General features: G+C 36.1%; 1 protein-coding gene across 7 annotated transcripts in view; it reads right to left on the bottom strand.

Annotated features, from left to right (window-relative positions):
• The window catches only part of LOC137253331 (uncharacterized), a 299,686-nt gene that overhangs the window by 79,442 nt on the left and 198,701 nt on the right, over positions 1 to 21,543 (bottom strand). Inside the window, exon 4 of one of the 7 annotated variants that reach the window (XR_010953770.1) lies at positions 12,319 to 15,502. The exons of the other annotated variants lie outside the window; for them this stretch is intronic. The gene's annotated coding sequence lies outside the window, so the exon portion shown is untranslated. Of the gene's footprint in view, positions 1 to 12,318; positions 15,503 to 21,543 lie in introns of those variants that run through there. 7 annotated transcript variants of the gene reach the window in all.

The following is a 21,543-nucleotide window of genomic DNA, read 5'->3' on the forward strand; positions in this document are numbered from 1 at the left end:
TACCACGTGGCGAATCCTGTTTCTTGCGCATCCGAAATGTCCTCATGAAACTAGAAGGTAGGGGCGGAATATCGTAAAAGGTTCAATGTGATCATAGCAAATGGTTCCCAAGATGATCGGGCTTGCACCTTAATGGTGCTTGTTACCGGAAAGTACCGGAACTATATCCATCAAAGGATCATCATTATCGATAACACTCCCCAAAACCTTCGGGAGGTATTTTTATTGCTACAACAATAACATCATGGTTTCTCCTCTTATTTCAACCAACATGGTTTTCGATTCATGTGGGATGCTTCAAACTGTCGGTACGGTAGTACCAAATCTTTCATTATTCTATGAACCTTTAATAGGAGCAAATACAGTAGTTTGGTAGTTAGTCCCTGCATAGGACTCCTTCCTTCTTCGTTTAAGACTGAATACAAAATGAGATATGCGGGCAGATTCTGTGATAGGATCAGTTCTCTCTGTTGGTAGAACAGAAGCAGAGTCTGTAAGGACGTTATGCCTTTCTAGTTTACAAGCCTGGTCCCGTAGTACCCTACACAGTATAGCTGAATGAATTTAGTCATCCAAAAGTACTGATTCTGTTTCTCTTTAGCAATTTGTGAAGTCTTAATAAACTGGCTCCATTTAATTTCATTTTTTGTCGTTACGTCCTTTCCATCCGTTCTTAACCTTTTCGCAACCTTTTCTCAATATAATCTTTATTTTTCTAATTCCAAATCATACCTAATTAACTTTTACGCTTTATTGCTCATGAAGACAAAAAAAAAACTTTGCGTTATTATCTTCGTAGTTATTTATCTGTGCTTTCGTTAAATTTATTTTCTTTCGTTTTCCTCATTTTGAACATAATTTACTACATATTTCAGCAAGGGAGCGCGAAAGTTAATTACCACTTTTGGTCGCTGCTCAAATAGGTTTCGATGGATGAATAATAAAGAAAAAACGATTAAAAATATTCTTCAAATCTCAGACAAAAGATTTGGCGAAAATAAAAGAAATTAACTGCAATCAATTTTCTTGCGAATATAAAAGAAATTAAAGAAATTGTATACAAATCTATATCAACTACCCCACGATTATCCAGGGATAAGGGTTTGTGTTTGAAAAAAGGAAACGGATTTAGTATGACTCAGCAGGACACTGCCGTCAAGTGGAGCAATAGAGCTACGCTAATACAGCTCATGTGTCCACAGCCCGTAGCACCACCGTTAGGCGTAACTTCATAGGGATGAAAGGCGGTTTAATCGCCTCCGCTTCGAATGCGCGCTTCTCTCCGCATGCATCAACCGCGACAAAATCAACTAAAAGAGCCATTTTGCTCACAGCAGTCCAGTACTCTATGTGTCTGTACATTAGGGGAACTTAATTCGTAATAGAAAGTGCCTCCCCAAAACCACTTTGTAAGGAGAGTCTTTCACCCAAAAAACGAAGGCAATGAAGCATTACCTATTACGCGTTTTCTAACTCGGTTAGACTGAATAAATCCTCCTCAATCCTTCGCTTATGTAAATACTCCGTAAGAACGCAGGGCCCACTAAATTACTATGTATGGTGGTAGTTTATTTCGCCGTACTTGCGCTCGCATCATTCCGCAATTTTGAATTAACGTAATGGTTCAACGCCCTTTTCCCGACACTTACTACTCTTCTTACCACTTAACTATTGTTCGTGGCCTTGCGCCTTTCTTGGCATCAGCACATGGTCGCCCGATTCCAATATCAGACAGATCGGCCATTTCACGTGACAGAAAGTTTACTGGATTTTGCGAGATATAGCAAACCGCCCAACATCGGACACCGTCCGATAGGCACTTGCAAAGCGGAAATTCGGCAAGCTATTAGTATACCTTTTTGGTGGGTCATTTTAGATTCATGGCACACTGGTGCTGTTTACGTCTTTTATCGAGCTGATTATGTTGGACAATAGCTGACGGCTAACTTCACCCGTGCCGCCCATGCTGGGAATTATTCGCATTAGATCTTCATTACCTTGAGAAACTTTATCTCCCACTTCCCTGAAGTCCTTATAAAAGTTAGGCTAGAGTCAATGTTAACTAAACTTAACTAAATATTTCGAGTAAGGCTTTAATTTGTTTAATAATCTCATATATTTAGGACTAAATCTTTCATAGTCCGCTTTGAGCGTACTAAGACTACTTTTGTCTTATTACCACTCATCTCCAGCCCTATATTCGTCACCCATTACTTCATTTTCTCTACGGCGCTGTTATAAAATACTTGGAGTATATTCTGTTTCTTGGCCACTGCTACGACGACAATATCATATATATAGCCGAAAATTTGCGTGCCTCTGGAAAGTTTGATTTATAGCACACCGCAACACATCGCATTCCATAGCGTTGGACTTGTCCCTTATCCCTATCAAAGAGGATTACTCTGTTGCTAAAATATCTACCAATTGTTTTGCGCAGGTAGGCGAGTGTGCCAAAGTTTCGTAGCGCTGTCATTATCTGCATCCAGTGTTAAAAGCGTGAGAAGGCGCCTTCCCGAAAACAGAAGTTGAAAAGATTCGTCAATAATGACATTCTAGACGTTATCGATGATTTAAGGTATTGAAGAACCCATGGAAACGTATGAGGAGTCAGTGGAAAAAGCCCCTCCCCTTCCTAAGTCCATGCAAGTGCCTTCTCCACACACACCGCAGAAATCTACCTACCTAAAATAAAGAAAAGCTCAGAAGGGATCATATGAGGTTCTAAGAGTTGCACAAGTTTTGTGGTAAAACAAAAAAAAAAAAAAACTGCGACTTCTACAAAGAACTCCGATACTGCTGCACACTAATATAACATTTTTTTTCCAAATGGCCGCATGTAATCAAGGGTTAGTTACCCACATCGGGATGAAGTTCAAGGTAGCAACTTAAGCCGTTGAGTGGTGATAAAGTTGGCTAAGGAGATCGAAGAAAGAAATAATCGGCACCGAAAAGTCAGAAGGTACAAGAAAACTGCAGTATAAGTGCACTGAGAATTATATACATCCCGAGTCAATCTATACACGAACAATGCACACACATCTAAAACTACTACTACACACATGCATACTAATAGATGCAGCAACGATTTGTCGAACAATTAAATGATCATGAATCTAAAAAAAGCAGCGAAACAAGACACAACCTAAAGTAACTTGAACAATAATATTCACAACAACAACAGCAAAAATATTAACAATAACAAAATGATACAACAGGCAGCCACTCCTGCAGTAGCAGAATATTTAATTATACTTTTATCACGCTCAAAATACTTTTTTTCATTCATTAACTACGTACGAAGCGCAAATGTAGTAAAATAGTGGTAAATTGGTAGAAAAGGTTATTACATACAAACAAACATACTAAAAAAGATGACTATCGAAAAAAAAAAACACTTTCAAAAGAAGTAGTCAATGTTATCAACACACTAATCTGGCCAACAGTAGCCAACAACTCGCCCATGAGGTAGCTGTCAGTGTAGATGAGTGGCAATAAAAATGGGCGTTCACAATCGAAGAGCATGGATGCATGTGCGAATAGTAGTAGCTCCTAGATGTAATAAAGCGCTTTTGGGAGCGTCTTTATATAAGTACGAAAAAAGGTAAAAAGCACAAAAAAAATTGGTATCATTAAGTTGGCACAATTTGATGGAGGAATGAAAAGAGAAGAAGTGGGAAATGAGCGTAGATTGCAGAGAGTACAGAGTGTAATGGCACAGTAATAAAAGTAAGATGGGTAAGATGGCTAAGAAGATGAAAGAGGCAACATTGCTAATGGCATAGCTAGTTGGTTAGCTGACTATTTGCCAGTTAAAGCGACCATAAGAAGTAGAGAATTGCATTACCTAGCATTTAATAATATTTGTTAAGGTCTGTGGTGTTCTTACTAAGTTAATGTGGAAGAGGATAGAGAATGTAGATAGACTGCTGTAACCATCTTAGCAACATAGCTAAAGAAACTAAATGTTTATGTTGTTGCTGTTAAATGCTTGCAACAACAATAATGACTCTTTGTACGTTGCACTTGCTTAGCAATAAATAGCTGTTGCAAAGAGTTAAGAGTTAATGACTAGGGTCATTATATGAATGGCTGAGTATTGAAAAAACGTAAGCGTATGATGGTGTGAAAGAATAGCTGATAAATAGATATTTATAAAGGGTGTTATTTTAAGAGATGGCGTAGAAAAGGATGCAAAGGAACAGCACCTAGAATGAGGTTAAATGTAGATGGCTACTCATGTAAGGAATGTGTCTATAAGCACAATGAGAATGATATTATTTGCAGCTCAAAAGGTTTACAGCTAAGGACTGTTTACTTTTAAAATTCTTCTGAGTTCGTCGCTGCCAAAAATAAAAATTAGAAAGAGGCGCATTCCAGGTTAGGTTAGGTTGAACTGGCCGGTCCATGAGGACCTCACATAGACTGATTGAGTCCGTAGTGTTACCAGAAGTTTGTTTTAACGACCAAACTGAAAAACCCTTTCAAAAACCAGGACCTATGTTATAAAATAACTCCGTCCTCTTGGCAAATACTAGAAGCTTCCTAGGATTTAAGCCATTTGCTGCTTCTAGATCTGACAGCTGTATCACTCCTAATAGCTGGAGTCTTAGCCTGGCACGTGCAGGGCACGAGCACAGAACGTGCTCGATCATTTCCTCCTCCAACCCGTACTTCCTGCATCTGCTATCACTGACCAAGCCTAATTTAAAGGCATGTTATGCCAGAAGGAAGTGTCCAGTCAGAATACCCGTCATAGACGCGTTCCAACTCCGAGGAGATTTATACCGAGCTACTTTTGCAATTTTTCTATTTGATGTCGTTTTTCCCGGCACTTGAACTTCGGACTCTCCGTGTGTTACTGTCCTTAAAACTGCTGACGTAAGCCTGGGTGTGATTTACATAAAAGTAGGATTTCTTTAAAAACCCATTTATCTGGGCCTTCTATATTCTATACCCGTAATTTTAGACTAGGTTGATAACGTCAACGCTCCTAGACGAACATTTTTTCGATTTATTGCAAAATTTTTTGCTAAACCAGTAAGCATCAACGATTTGACTTCTCTATGTACAGAAGGCACGGTATCTGTGAACCTTAATTAAACCAGAAATATGCCAGAAAATAGCTCAAATTTCGGTAATACTTCATGGTATAGAAAATGGAAAACAGCTGAATCTAAATTATGCGGAAGGTTGGGATGGGTTGAAATTGCTGCCACGATAGCTCGCATAGGCATGTATCAGTAGGCCGTTGTCAAGCCGCAAAACGACACCATTACCCCTTTTCTCCGAACCACTTTATGGACCTGATAAATGCTATCAAAGACCTTGACATCGCACTCCACGAACTGGAGTGGTTTACACAGAAAAGGAGCTTCAAGGCCGTTCTGTCTTGCACCACTTAACTCGGTAAAAGGAGCATCGGCGGTAAGGAGAAAGCGGACGAACTGAAAATACCGATGCATGGTAAGTAATCACTGAAGCATTTGCGGTGCATCGGCTACTTTTATCACTAAAAAGTCATATTCTTCGCAATCTCAAGATTATTACACCTCGAATTTGGCCTGACTTCAGCCAGAAAAGGAGAGAGCTTCTACTGAATATGTCTACCAAAGATATATTCCGGATCACATCCACAATTATAAGAAACAATGGGAATCCCTTCAAAGACAGGCTAAGGAGTTGTATTGGGACGTATGCAGGGGGCCATTTACACATTTCTCATCAACATATTGCCTCTGCAGGTGCCCAGGCCTAACAAACATTTAGTCCAGAACTTTAGGCAGTTTTTTGATTCCTGATCTTGTGGTGGTATCAAAATGCTCCATAAAGAACATCAGCAGGTATATTGATCAACCTAATAGTTAAAGTACTTAAACACACATAGGGTATATTAAGTAACTGATTCCAGAAGACTAAACAATAAAATGGTGACTATAGCGCTATTTTGGCCCGGTATTTTCGGGCAATCAATCAACGGCCTACTGAGCATGTGGAAATTACAGCTACATATATATAAGACTAACAAACCAATCAGTTACTGTTTGCTATAGATAATCAGCAGACTCAAAAAATAATTTGCCCCGTAAACCTATGCACACGGGTTAAAAAACGTTTGACCAGCGTCCAAGAAATGCTTGTCTTGATGATGTGAGCAGACACGCCATCACCTTGGTGGGGCTGGAGTCCTGTCTAAAACCTCTTCCAATCTAGCGGTCAAGGCACCCGGCTGCAATGCAACTCCAAATACAAATTAACCTACTTTTCCGCATTTGGATATCAATCACGTGGTGGAACGATGCTTCTGAAGGGCATTTTCCAAATGAGCAGAAGCGGAGAAAGCTCTGTGAACTATCCGCTCCACGTGGTACCAACTGTAAAGTTTTTGGTTAGACTTTCCTAGCCGAAGCTACTACCGGTTGAGTATCGACCTACTCCAGACCTCTGATCTAGAAAATAGAACTGAGGAGAGCATATGAGATGTGGCTAGAAAATCCCAAACACCCTAAACACCCTGGCCACCATTTATCATCCTAAATCTTTTCCTTCTATACACATCAAAAGCTGCCTTTTTAACAATTCAATCGATCAGCTAGTGAAGAGATCCCCACTTACGTCATACCATTTATACCTTGATATCATATCCCAACTATCTAAGTCCCTCCCAACCGAGAACTCTGGACAGTCAAACAAAATATGGAGCTAATTTTCATCCAAGCGTATCCACCCGCTTCACTCAATTTCCTCTTATGTAAGAATGTATTGATATAAATACGACCCGTTAGCACAAGACCCAGACTCAGAAAAACATGTTTAATGCCTATTCTTAACGGCAGATGAATTTTCACTGAGAAGCTCTTCATTGCAGAAATACACTCGGATTGTTTTCCAAACCACTTCCTACCTCTCTTAGAAAAACTTTTTGTTCCTAATTTTTTATGTTTCTTGGCCCGGGACCTTCTGTGTGGTGGGTTGAGCGCGCCTTTACCACGCCATGGCGGTTGCAAATAAAAAGAATGTTATCGACTCAAAGAGTCACCGCTATGTTATTATACTATTCGACCCTACTAAGCAGTAACCTCCATTAGAGAGAAGTGTCCTTCACCTAACATACAAACCGACAAAAATGGGTCTTCACATTATCTCTCGCTTTCTTACCCTCATCTGCTAGAAAAATCTGCTGGCCTCCTAGTTTGCTAGTTTTTTTTTCTATATTTCCTTTCAATTCTAGATTCACACAACAATTATTCGAAATAAACTCATACAAAGACGGTGAAACATTCAACATACACGTTAAGTTTGCAAACGAAACACCCTTTGCTTGTGTTCATACCGAGCATGCGTACATATTTAAATACGTTCATAAATATTTGTCCAGATAACTGGCAGCATCATAAAGTATTGGCTACTTTGGTGCATAATAAAATACTAAATATGTACTGCTTGGATTACATAACAAACATAGTAACTTAGTTAAATGAAGACAGCAGCTGCTCTCTGTAGCTCTGTAGCGCAGCTTATGCTAAATAAGTATGTGAAAAAAGTGTAAGCTTCAAAAGTAAAATAGTGCTGCAAGAACGGAAATACTAAATAGTTTATGTTAGTTAACTTGCTTGAAGGCCACAAGCCACTACTATGGTGGCCACTGAGGCGTCCAACGTTGTACGCTAATAATAGGTTATCAGTTTGTATATATAATCATAATTCAAATTAGCTTAAAAGCATAATTTTTGCTTCTCATTCTATCTCCAACGGTACATTAGCTGTATATATGGGACATAAGCTATACTTTTACTCATCCCACAGATTTTAAGAGCATAATATGTAATGACGCATAGTTAATTTATGCTTTAGCCCACTCATTAGAGCTTATGATGCCTTACTGAATTATGCATTGCTCGGTTGTAGTGAACGGTAATAAAATTTACTAATAAATTGCTGGCACGTAAACATTTGAGTTGAAGGATGAGCGGAAAGAATTTTCTCTTAGGCGGTATATGCTTTTATTTCAGTCAATGTGTGTTATACTGTTTCGTTTTGTTCTGTTCATTTTCTGCCAGGGTGGATAATTTAATTTTAATTTATTTATTATTACCGCTGTTTGGGCCTAAAACTTAAACTACTAAATACCATTAATTATTACAATAACTTAGTTCAATTATATATGCTGTCGGAATGCCATGTGATTCCGATCAGCATATTTACTACCGTGACAAACGGACGAATCTGGGAGCCACTCTTTTAAGGGAGGTTGGAAAGGACGCGTTTCCAATCCTCCAGTGCTCTCATCATAAAGCAACACAATTTGGAAACTATATTTTTTAATTATATTGGAATTTTAAGCAGCTGGAATGTATTAGTCTCCGATCATCCCAGCTAAACATGTATTTGGATGTTGGAAATAACGTGTATCCAATCACTTCTCAACTTTGTTCAGTAATGGCGCTGTCGGAATGCATGATTCTAGCACAGCTCAACATATAATGGGTGGTTGAAAAGGACGTGTTTTGTTTGGCCTTAATTTCGTTACACATGTACATATATTTGAGCGATTTTTCACCATCCCTTGTCAAATTTGGTTTGGAGACAACCCGGTTTCGGCGTTGCACCATCATCAATATCGATTTTCATTCTGATCATCTCTTTCGAACAAAATTTAAGTAATTTGACGAGACCCGGGGTGTAAGTTAGGACTAGTATCTAAAAACTTGGAGCTGCTAACAAAACAAAAAAAAAAAGCAAAAAGCAAAAAGAAATTTAGCCAAGTTTCACTCTTAGTCAAATGGATCATTGAACCTTACTGTCACAAGTTGCTGTTTTGGGTGCGACTACTTACAAATCACCATCAAAGTTTTCTAACGACTGAACAAGGAAACCAGCAGCTCCAACAGGCTTGAACAATAGAAATGCTGATGGTGGGGGCGCAGGTTCGATATTACAATTGAAAATATTGTTGGTGTCTTGTGGGACACATCACATGCAGGATATACACTACGTATGTCGGTGTTAATTTTGCACAAGTAATATCTCAACCTGTTAGTGTATCAAGAACAAAGCTGGGTCAGAGTGACTCGTGGTATCCTTTCTTCTTCTGCTTCGGTAGAATAGTTTATATTGATAACGGAGCTCACCAAGCGCGACTTCGCAAAGGCGTTTAACGATTCTGTGTGGATTAGGCTTAGGTCCTCCTTATGCTAGTCTGGTTTAAGCGACTGCGTAGTCAGACATCGGCTGTTATCAAAGTACTTACGCAAACGTTGCCTTATTCCTTTTGGAGACAAGGCTAGATCAAGCAGTTGTTTGCTGGGGTGTCCAAGTTTATGACAATTTTCTTTTTTACGTTGAGCTCTTTTCTCCCACTATTTAGATGATATTCGGGTGTCATAAAAAGACAAACCTGCGACCTCTTCCAGTATGTGTTTAAATCAGGTGACGAAACATGAGCGGCCAGCCAATTGCTTTGTTAGTTGTTAGCAATTGCTGCCGGCAAGTGACTTGAGGATTTGTTTCTATACTTTTGATACAGTTTCTGTGGCATACGCCTTTGAAGATAAATGTGTTATCAAATATTACCTCTTAGAAAGGTAACAGCTAGACCTTTATAGATCATGTTGGTCATTTACACACCATATCTTATAAGAAGCAGAAGGCACCGAAGAAATCCTTCCATACAGTTCTTTTTATTATGGAATTCAACAATTAGTCCACAAATCTTTCGAATTAATTTCTCCTAAATGAAGACAAGAACAGTATTACCCGCTTATATGATAGACAGTGCCCTAATAAATGACCTCGTTATAATGTTTTCGAAACTAAAATAAATTTGAAAAATTGGTTGTCGAAGTCGCTTGGGGTCAATTTTAGCGTCAATACATCCGTCTTAAATTTTCGCGACCTACTTAGTAATTTTTTATTTTGCATCCTAATTTAGCATAACTCCCTTGTAGCCATAACTATTAGTATCTGCATTTAATTTTGTGTAGTTTTTTCTCTACAGATTATTTCGTGTACACAAAATTTACTATAACAAATTTTTGACTTATATGTTTAGTTTCTTTAGAATTCGTTTATGCGTAACCAAGCAGCTCAATACGATTCGTTATGCACATATTTCATGCCTATTCTATTTTTTACTTAATTTTTTCGCCATCTTTTAAGCCTATTATTGACTTTTTAACTTTATTTACGCTAAATAATTTATATATACAACAGCGAACAAGAAAATAGCACTAGAAATGTTTATCAAATTACATTAATTAATTTTATCTATTTTTGTCATCGAAAATTTAAGAAAAAGACTACTTGGATTTTGTAACTGAAGCTTTACAAACCGTTTTCAAAAACATTTAAGAATTCCAGAAAATTTTACTAAAATTTAGTTTTTGGCGTTGTGGAGTTTTTTTGAATATGCAGTTTTGTTAAAGCCTATTGAAAAAATTGTAAAAATTTCGAACTACATATCAGAATTTTTTGGAGTACATGGTTTTTTTCGCTATTCAAACCAACCACAAATAACGTTTTCGCCAAACTTTTTTAAATTTAAATTTATGACTTTTTAACTAGAGTTTTTTGAATTTTTTAAGTATGCAGTTTCCAATCTATCTAGAAATGTTACGAACTTTTATTAAATTTTTCTGAATTTATTCAAGGTTCGCTACGAGTTTTCTGAAATTTTTTGAGTATGTGGTATTGTAAGTATTCAAACCAATCTCAAAAATTGGTTTTCGAAAAAAAATCGAGAAAACTTAACAAATATTTCGTTATAATTTAGACAATTTTCACGAGACTTTTTAGCGTTTTATTAAAATTTTCTAAACTTTTGCAAAATTGCAGTTTTTGAGGCTATTCAAATCCATACCAAACTTTTTCGAAAACTCTAGATAATTTCAAGAAAGTTTCCAACTATATACAATTTTCTGAACATTTACAGTATTCGATTTGTTTTGGCTATTCAAGCCAACCAGAAAAAACGCTTTCAAAAATATTCGAAAATTCAACTTCATAAAAACATAAAAGTTCTTGTTTATGTTTTGTTGGCAATTCAAACCTATCTCATTTTTAAAAAAAATTTTTTTTTTTAATTGTAAAGTTGGAGAAAATTTACAACTTTTTACCCAGAGTTTTCGGAATTTCGTTTTGGTTTTGGAGTCTATTCAAATCTATCTTAAAGCTTAAAAAAAAAAATTGAAATTTACAAAAATTTCAAACATTTTATTCAAAGTCTTCTAATTTTTTTAAATGTATAGTTTCGAAAATTCTAAAAAGTTTTACGAAAAGCGTTTTATTCATTATCTTTTGGAGTTTTCAGTTCCAAAAAAAAATCGAAATTTCGAACTTTTTACCAAATTTGAATTTTTGAAGTATGCAGTTTTTTAGGCTATTCAACCAACCTCAAAAAGCGTTTTCGAAAAGTTTCGAAAATGATTTGAAAATTTTCAAAATTTTCTTAAGAGTTTTCTGAATTTTTCGACTTTGCAGTGTTATAGCCAAATTAATTTTAATCAAACAAAGTCTTATACTCTTATACATAGTTCTCAAACAGGCCCGAATATTTAATAAAATTTTCTCGAACTTTTATTTTTTTCGAAAAAGTTTTTGAGACGGGTTTGCATAATTTTAATTACATAATTCAAATACGTTTTTTCTTAAAATGTCGTTAATAAAAAAGATGAATTTTGATAAAAGTTTGATAAAAGTGGCAACTGCTATTTTTCTGTTCGTTGCTGTACATTTTTTAATAAACTCGCCAGCATAATTTGGAGGTCAATATGAATGCGAATAGCATGACGTCATTGATATTAGTATGGTCATGTTCAAATGGCTTCAAAGTGGGTTTTTGCAAAGTTATAATGAATTTACATTTACTCATTACAACCACCTTTAGTTTCTGTGGTTTCGCAACAATCTCTTGAGAAAATTGCATTTAGCACAAGAAAACATTATTATAATGGGTAAGAAAATATTTAGTTCATTACTGAGCAACTTGCGTTATCCATTTTTCACATTCCAACTAAATAATAACTACACTCCCTTTGGGGCTCTAATTGCACCTGAAGAAGTGTAAATTTAATTCTCACGTTAAATACTTATCAACCATATTAATCATTACATCTTTTACTTACACCAACAACTAACTGTAATTACGAATCAACACTAATGCGCGCATCATTCAACAGCATTCGCATAGATGCACTAACTGCACACACATACACAAACACTTACAAGCAATGCGTTGCAAAATGTAATGAAGTACAATTATTCATAGATTTTTATCAAGTGCAAACGTAATTAAATGCATTTAAAAGGGGTGTGTGTGAGTGTGCATGTGTGTGTGGTTGCTGGAGCTAAAAGCATGTCCCATTTAAAGTGATTCCGTAGCAAAGTAGCAATCAAGGCACTACGAAGTAGATAAATAAGAAACTACATAAATTGTAGTAAAAAAGCTAGACATGGCAAATTCAGTAAAAGAAATAACATACTGTGAAGTGCTAAGAAATCGAAAGGAAGACGGTTTTTATATATGTACATTTGTATATGTGAATGTATGTATGTTTAAATTGTGTGTTTGCGCAGTTCAAGGTCAAAATTGACACTCATCAAGAACGCATGGAATTAGTTTAAGGAAATGTCCACTACATGATAGTCTAATAGGTAACTAAGAAGCAACAATCTCAAGCGTGGCGATCGCTTGAACAGTAAGGTAGTTTTAAGGTTAGGTTAGGTTAAATTGAAAGGGCGAGGGGAACTTCCCACACATCCACTCGAAGAAATTTTTGTTCATTTTCGATGCTCTCAGTGAGTAGCGGTTGGTGGCACATTCGTCCAAATAGATGACTTGCCTGTATTCCTTAACGAACCTGTTGCTTTCTCTGACATTTAAGTAGCAGCAAAAGATCCACCATCATGCACCTCAGCCAGACTGTCGGAAAAGCGTCTTCTTAGTCATCTAGTCTGCACAACCGCACATGTGCAGAGCAAGTAATGAATCAACTCTTCTTCTTCTTCTTTATTCTGACAGTTTGTTCATAGGGAGCCGATGGCACGCGACACCTTCGCAGCAGTGGTGCAATGGCCCAATGAGCTGTGATAATACCTTCAATGTACTCTTACTGCAGATATGTTTAGCTTATATGCAAACATGGCTGCTCCGCAGAAAGCCCGTTGCGCGTATCTTATATTCCGCGACTTTTCCATAGGAGATAACACAGCGAAGGCCATACGGAGCTGTCCGGCTTACTTATGTTCATTTCGGAACCTTTTCTGGCCATCTCATCTGCAAATTCAATACCTTCAATATCATTGTGTCCAAGAACCCAAAGCAAAGTTACATATTGCGATAGACGAGCCTCTTTATCTACGCTCAATATCCCACACGATATCCAACCTTATAAAGTTGGACTACAGTGCCTTTAACGTGGCCTGGCTGTTGACAATAATCATTACGTAAGTGTATGAGACAACGCTGCCCTGGTGTGTAGTCTTGTTGCTCCCCCTATGACATAGAGAAGACACTGCGTGAGTCAGAATATCGGTGTTTTTGATCTACCTGCATACACTTTGAACACAGTCCATCTTAAGTTCTCTTTTCCATTTTTCAGCCATTTGTCAAGATTGATATGCCACTTTTAGTAAATGCTGCACAACAACAGCATGGCAAGCAAATAAAATAGAAAACAGCCACACATACGTGTACATAGCAATAAAGAGCGCATATCACTCAGGCATATACACACATATAATAGAAGGCAACAGTGAATATGAGAGGCACATATAAATATGTATATAGCCAAGCCATTACGAGATACAGAAACGAGAGATTAGTAAGCAACTATACGTGAACGCTTTTCGTGAAAACTCTTGGGCCTGGTAGAAATAAGCAAACGAGAAAAATTTAATTATGAAAACAGCGCAAGCTAAGGAATATACAATAAGTTTGATTTTAATACGCTATACGTGAAGTACGCTAAAACATTAAATTGTGAAGATCTACCATAGTAGTGCTGTTAATAAAGAACATTTTTGGTGTGCTGAATATTTAAGTTATCTACTCGAAAGCTCAGTGATACGAACGATAGAAAAGGCACAGAATCATCTACATAAGCTGAAAGACTTCTTTTTTAAATTTTTTATATTTCATATTTTTTTATGCCATTTTTATATCACACTTTTGCACTACTTTTGCAAGTTTTAATAATATTCTTTTATTTTTTAACCCAACTTCCTTATTCAAAACTAGCAAAAAATCCTTGTTTTCAACTATTTTGACCACAAGAAAACTTGTTATTTGCTACAGTACATCAAAATAACAAATTGTTTACTGTCACACGCAAAAGTAATTTCATCAAAAATTTTAGCTTTCTTTATAGACAATTATTCATGTTTTTGTTAAGGAGCTTTGCCATTGCAGTGATTTATTTATTTTTTGTTTTGGTAGCATTATAAGTTTTTTTTTCGGAACGTTTTACATTTAAATCGAATTTTGTGTATATAAATACAGCAGTGTGCATAAAAATTGTAGTGAAAATTTTATAAATTCACGTTAACCTAATTGATTTTATTTAATAACGATATTTTAAGAAAAAAAACCGCTATGTATTTCGTAACTGAAACTATGCTCGCTAATGCAAAAAACGTTTTCGAAAAAACTGGGAAATCCGAGAAAATTAAACAAAAATTTATTACTTTTTTTTTTTAATTTTTTTGATTAAGCGGTTTTGTGGCCCAACCAGTTTTAATCCAACAAATTAAAAGTTTTAGGTCTCAAAAAATTCACATTGATTTTTGAAATTTTTTTCCTAAAAGTGTTTCAGATTTTCATTCTACAAAGTGTGAACATTTTTTTTATATGAAAGAAAGTCTACACCCTTTGGAAAAAATTTCTCAAAAATCTATGAGAATTTGGATTGGCTTATAACTTGTTTTTTGTTAGAATGGATTGGATTAGAAAACTGACTACTCAACAACTTCAGAGATCTCCAAATAAAAATTTCGAAATTTTCGTAAATTTTTTCGAAAACGTTTTTAAAATTGGTTTTCATTACTTTAGCTATTAAGTTTTTAGAAGTTTTTTCTTAAAATTTAAAATAAAAAAGTATTCAATTGAACAAATTTGATGAAAAAAGCCACTGCTATTTCTAAAATCGCTGCTGTACGTATTTATCTTTGCACGTGTTCTATTTTTCATATTTCTTTTGGATTCTTGTGTGAACCTTTTTTGTTGTTTCCAGTGTTGTGTGTGTCCAATGTACAAACTAAGTGGCCACTTACTAGGAACTCATACATTTACAGTTGTATCTGGTATAAGAAAGATTTATGATATTTTTCTAGTATAATTGTCAATAAATGTTACATAACTTTTGAAGTTGGTTGGGATGAGAGACATTTTCGTGCGGAAAGTTCGAAAGTCCGATACTGCTCAAAATTAAAATTTTAGATACATAAAAGAAATTCGATACAAAGGATACATAGAAAAAGTTTCAAGTTCCAATTTAAATATCATTACCTTTTTTAATAACGAAGAAGTGCCAATATACACAAATCAGTCGATGTACCGAAAAGAGAAAGAGAAAAACATATTAAATTAAATATATTTATAAACCAAAATTAATTTCAAATATTTTCTAGAACGATGCCTTAAAGTATCTACCTTAATATAAGTTTATTTTAATAAAATAAATAAATGTAAGGCGCGATAACCTTGGAAGAGATTTTCGGCCGAGCTTCTTTTCCAATTTGCTGCGTGCTCCTTTAAATTTTTCCTACAAATTGGCGGGACGGGACCTAATTCTTTTATGTCGACTCCGAACGGCATCTGCAAGGCACGTGAGTTTTCACTGAGAGCTTTACATGGCAGAAATACACTCTGAATACTTGCCAAAAACTGCCGAGGGGCGACTCAGCTTAGAAAAATGTTCTTCTAATTGAAAAACCTTGTTTCTAAAATTTTGATGTTGCTTTGCCCGGGGCGAGAACCCAGGATGTTCGGTGTGGAAGGCAGAGCACGCTACCATCACATCACTGCAGCCTGCGTTTCTTTTATACATTTAATATTCTATGGACTGCTCTTCTACAACTGTTTCTGTTTTGAAGTGTAACACTTATCCAATATCAGGTTTATCTAGGGCCTCGCGTTTAAACCTTACAAAAACGGAAGTATACATTTCTTTCCAGTCAAGAAAGCTGCGACCTTTAGTTGAAAACATTACACAGAGCAGGTATAGTTAACTTTTTACAAGGGATATTAGAAACACTTTACTATGCTTGTTCACACCTGAGGATAGACGTGGTTCAAGCTATCCAAAAATAGCTCCTTCAACAACTACAAAATTCTAAACATCATCTCAACGACTCGCACGAAGCTGTATATCACATCAAGATTACGCTACAATTTCCGCTTTACTGAACCTCCAGCTTTTACGACTGCTCCACATAACTACGTAGCATAGCCTCTATGGCGTGTACCATAATGAGAGGTAGTCCTCCACTTTTCTTTTTTAATTCTATTCCAGGAGGTATGACCTACTTAATGGACCAACTACCCCTTTCTCCGCTCATCTTTGGGAGAAAAGTGTGTCATCTCATAATAACTCACACTTACACTAGTCCTTATAAATCAAGTTTCATCCCCTCTAACGGCGATACCAAAATCAAAAAATTTCACATATTAATTTCGGCTTCGGTTGTCGGTTGATAGTTGATGGTTAAGGGATGTCGCACATGTGACCAAGATGAGATGCTTATGTGTAAACTATTAGTTTTAGATGTATTTTTAATTAATATTTATATACACACAGATACCAGTTGCCCTATATAAGGAGCGAAGACTATGTGGCGTTCTTCAGCGCTGCTAATCTTGTGCAGAATGGGGCAGTTGTAAACCGTTCCAATACCACCTACGACTGCAAATTGGGGCAATTGCCCCTTCGTAGGAGATTACATTCTTAAAAGTGCCATAGTAATTTTACAACTAGAAAGGACTTGAATTATAATTAGTAGCGTCTTCTGATGCAATTGTTTGGCTGCAGTTCGGAACTAGTGCGATTTGCTGCAGGGTTGCCTAACAAGCATTGGTAGTGATCTTTCGAAAACTTAGAGAAAGCAGTGCCATGCACACAATGAAGCACTATGCGTCTTTTGAGAACTCAACTCTTATTTTCAGAAAACAGGGCCAATTCCTCTATTACGAAACGAACGTTCGTGTAGTCTCAGAGACGAATCGCTTTAGTATTTGCACTATGTTAAACGATGGCAACATACTATGTGACAATTGTTTTTGCCTTCCTGTTTGACATAAAGTAAGAAACTTTAAGGCCGAACGAAAATGATGGAAAATACCACTACTAAGTAGACGAAATCGTTTGGAGACGAACCGTTTGTCTGAGTTATCGTTCGCAATACAGAATGAATCCCAAAATGTTTGGATTCCAAATAAATAAATAGAGTTAGTTTTTCCTTACTTTTAGTTCGAAATTGTTAGCTCTGTCTAACATCACCATATTTGGGCAAATTAGTTTACTGTTATTCTTTTTAAGCCTCCATCACAGTTCTGTCCTACCCACCTATCAATTTTCACTACAAGTACCCACACTGGGCTTAGCACATACCATAACCGATAACTAATTAGCTTATCAACTCACTTAAAAGCACTAATTATATGATAAGCAATAAAAATTCAAATGAAATTGTGATTGAAAAAATGTATAACAACAAGTAAGGAAGGCTAAGTAACCGAACATTACATACTCAGCTGAGAGCTTTGGAGACAAAATAAGGGAAAATCACCATTTAGGAAAATGAACCTAAGGTAACCCTGGAATGTGTTTGTATGACATGGGTATCAAATGGAAGGTATTAAAAAGGTTTTTAGAAGGGAGTGTGCCATAGGTCTATAGGTAGACGCCTTTTCGAGATATCGCCATAAAGGTGTTTTATTAAAGAGTATTTTAAAAGGGAGTGGGCCATAGTTCTAAAGGTGGACCAGGGGTGACTCTAGAATGCATTTGTATGATATGGGTATCAAATGAAAGGTTTTAATGAGTATTTTAAAAGGAAGTAGCCCTTAGTTGTATATGTGAAGGCGTTTTCGAGATGTCGACCAAATTGTGGACCAGGGTGACCCAGAAGATCACCTGTCGGATACCGCTAATTTATTTATATATGTAATACCACGAACAGCATTCCTGCCAAGATTCGAAGGGTTTTTGATTTCCCCTGCAGAAATTTTTCATTATCTTCTACTTAATATGGTGTCACACCCATTTTACAAAGTTTTTTTCCAAAGTTATATTGTCCGTCAATAAACGAATCCAATTACCATGTTTCATCCCTGTTTTCATATTTGGTACAGAATTATGGCATTTTTTTCATTTTTTGTGACCGATTTCGCCCTTTTTCACAGAAATAAGTTATCGTCCCAGAGTCTAAGCCCCTACCAAATTTCACAAGGATTGGTATATTTTTGTTCGACATATGGCACTAAAAGTTCTCTAGACAATTTAAATTAAAAAGGGCGGAGCCACGCCCATTTTGAAATTTTCTTTTATTTTTGTATTTTCTGCACCATATCATTACTGGAGTCGAATGTTGACATAATTTACTTATATACTGAAAAGCTATTAAATTTTTTGTTAAAATTTGAGTTTTAAATTTTTTTTTTAAAGTGGGCGTGTTCGTCATTCGATTTAGCTAATTTTTGTTTAGAACACATATAGTAATAGGAGTAACGTTTCTGCCAAATTTCATCATGATATCTTCAACGACTGCCAAATTACAGCTTACAAAACTTTTAAATTACCTTCTTTTAAAAGTGTGCGGTGCCACGCCCATTGTCCAAAATTTTACTAAATTTCTATTCTGCGTCATAAGGTCAACGTACCCACCAAGTTTCATCGCCTTATCCGTCTTTGGTAATGAATTACCGCACTTTTTCAGTTTTTCGAAGTTTTCGAAATTTTCGATATCGAAAAAGTGGGAGTCCTTATCGTCCGATTTCGTTCATTTTAAATAGCGATCTAAGATGAGTGCCCAGGAACTTACATACCAAATTTCATTAAAGTTACTCAAGTTATCGTGTTTACAGACGGACGGACGGACATGGCTGAATGAATTTCTTCTTTCGCCCAGGTCATTTTGATATATGGAAGTCTATATCTATCTCGATTAGTTTATGCCGTTACGGATTACCGTTATGCGAACAAAATTAATATACTCTGTGAGCTCTGCTCAGCTGAGTATAGAAATGTTAGGAAAAATAAACAGTGACAATTTGTTGGTAGTCAATCAATTTCACCCACGCTAAATGTTATCGATAAATACATTAAATAGCTTCAAGATATTTACATAATTTACGTGTTATAATAATAATCCAATTAAGCGTGTGGGTAGCGTGTGACATATGCATAGTCACGTTTACGCACTTCAATGTAATGAACGCACCCACCACTGAAATCATTAATATTTTCGGCTAATTAAAAAACATGATTTCGTTGAATACCTTTTTTTGTCTATTTTCTATTTTGTTAAATTAACACACATTTATCATTTCGACACATTTGCGCTCACATACATACACCTAAATCGATATGTTCGCTTGAATGAAATAAAAATTTATTAATTATGTTTAGATATATGCGGATATGTATGTATGTGTATGTTGGTGTATAACAAATGTTATAAAATAATAGATAATTGGTTTTCAATTAGAATTTTGGCCACTAACTTTTCAAAGGGCATAAATATTTAATTTTTCTTACTTTTTGGCAGCTGAATGTTTTTTTTTTTTGCGTGTTGGGATAGAAAATGGCTAATTGCGACCCCAAGTTCCTCATGGCTCTAGGGGGTGGGAGGGCGATATGGCTTGAAGATTTCATGTGGTCATACTAAATCGTTTCCGAGATGGTCGGGCTGGTGCCTAAATGGTGCTTGTTACCGGAACGTACCGGATCTGCATCCGGGAAAGGACCATCAACATCGATAACACACCAAAAAGTCTGGGAGTGTCTTTATAGGTAAAACAACAATAACATTATTTTTACGAAGTGTGTTTGTCCACGGTTTAAAGCCGTACAGTAACGGGGTTAGGGTAGTGTTCATAAGTAACTTCCTTTTGCTTTTTGTAGATATTCCGATGTTTCCATAAGCCTGCTTATAACGATGCCTGTTTAGATGCCTTCCCAGTTGCATATTGAATTTGCGCCCAATATGTTAGTCGGTAGCCTAAGCTTACTCCTAAATAGTTGCTCAATTTTTTGATGTTATATTTCCAAAATATTTCAAAGAAAACTTCTAGTGGTAAATTCTTTTTTTGTTGGGAGTATCAACTCTGCTTTTTCTGCTGCCAATTGGAGCCTGTGTGAATCTAGCGCATCATGACTATACCGAGCCTTATGTGTGTTTCTTCTGTGTTTCAAGCTGTCTTGGTTGCAGCAATGTCGTCTGCATATCCAACTAAAAATGAATCATCATGCATCTCAAGATTGCAAAATTTCATCATAACTGGCCTTCCACTTGTCAGGATGAAGAATTGATCCCTGCGCTGCTTCGCCTGTGACTTTCTAGCGCGCGGACCCTCTGACGTTTGTTATATAATGATGCAGTTACTGAGGTAGCTTCTAGTGAGGCTCTGTAGGTAGCATGGTATTTGGCAACGCTTTTCTAATTCGGCCAGCATATCTGCTCATCTGGGCGATATTACCTTTATAAAGAACATACTGCGTGTAATATGAAAAAATCATCAAAAAGTATGATAGGCAAACTATTTACTCAACTTTTATGTGGAAACATTCAAAACATAATAATTGTCTAGAGCGCCGCCATACCATTTTCACAAAGTAAATAAATTGCCATAGCAAGTAACTGCAGCAATTTAAAAGTCATCAAATATCATCATTAACCAACTAACCAATTGTCAACGGAACACCATTTCATTGGCATTTGTCCTTAATCGTTTTCAGCACTTTTCACCATGAAACGTTTGTTTATGCAGCGTACAAAAAAAAAAAGTGAAATAAAACAAAAATAAAGAAAAACATTTAAATTGTCGAATAAGATAAACAATTCTAAAAGCAAATTGCAGTTAATTGAAAAGCAAACAACGCCAACACCAAAAGTGCTATTACAAGTGGACACACATTTAAATATGTATGCATATCTATACTTGTCTGAGTACATATGTAAATTGGCCAGCGCACTTGCTCATAGCTAAATATACAGTGCTGCAGTTGTAATTCAATTGAAATCACTAGAAAAATGTGTATAAAAAAAAAATTAAAATTACTTTACTTTGAACTGACCAAATGCCAATTGCCCTACGATCACTTACCTACAAATGTGCAGTCCATTCAAATAGTAGATACAGTGAGCGTAAGGAAAAATGTAACAGCTTTTGCTTTGGAGCTTTACCACCGAGCAATAATAAGGCAAATTTAAACGCGTTTAGACACTCTCACTGCTTCCTCAGGGTGTATTGTTATTTTAAGAATTTTTTTTTTTACAAAGCAGGAATGCCCTTTATTATTAGGCATATTTTTATTTTATCAAATATTT

Source organism: Eurosta solidaginis, chromosome 5, assembly GCF_040869045.1.
Source record: "Eurosta solidaginis isolate ZX-2024a chromosome 5, ASM4086904v1, whole genome shotgun sequence".
In the NCBI taxonomy this organism is placed as follows: domain Eukaryota; kingdom Metazoa; phylum Arthropoda; class Insecta; order Diptera; family Tephritidae; genus Eurosta; species Eurosta solidaginis.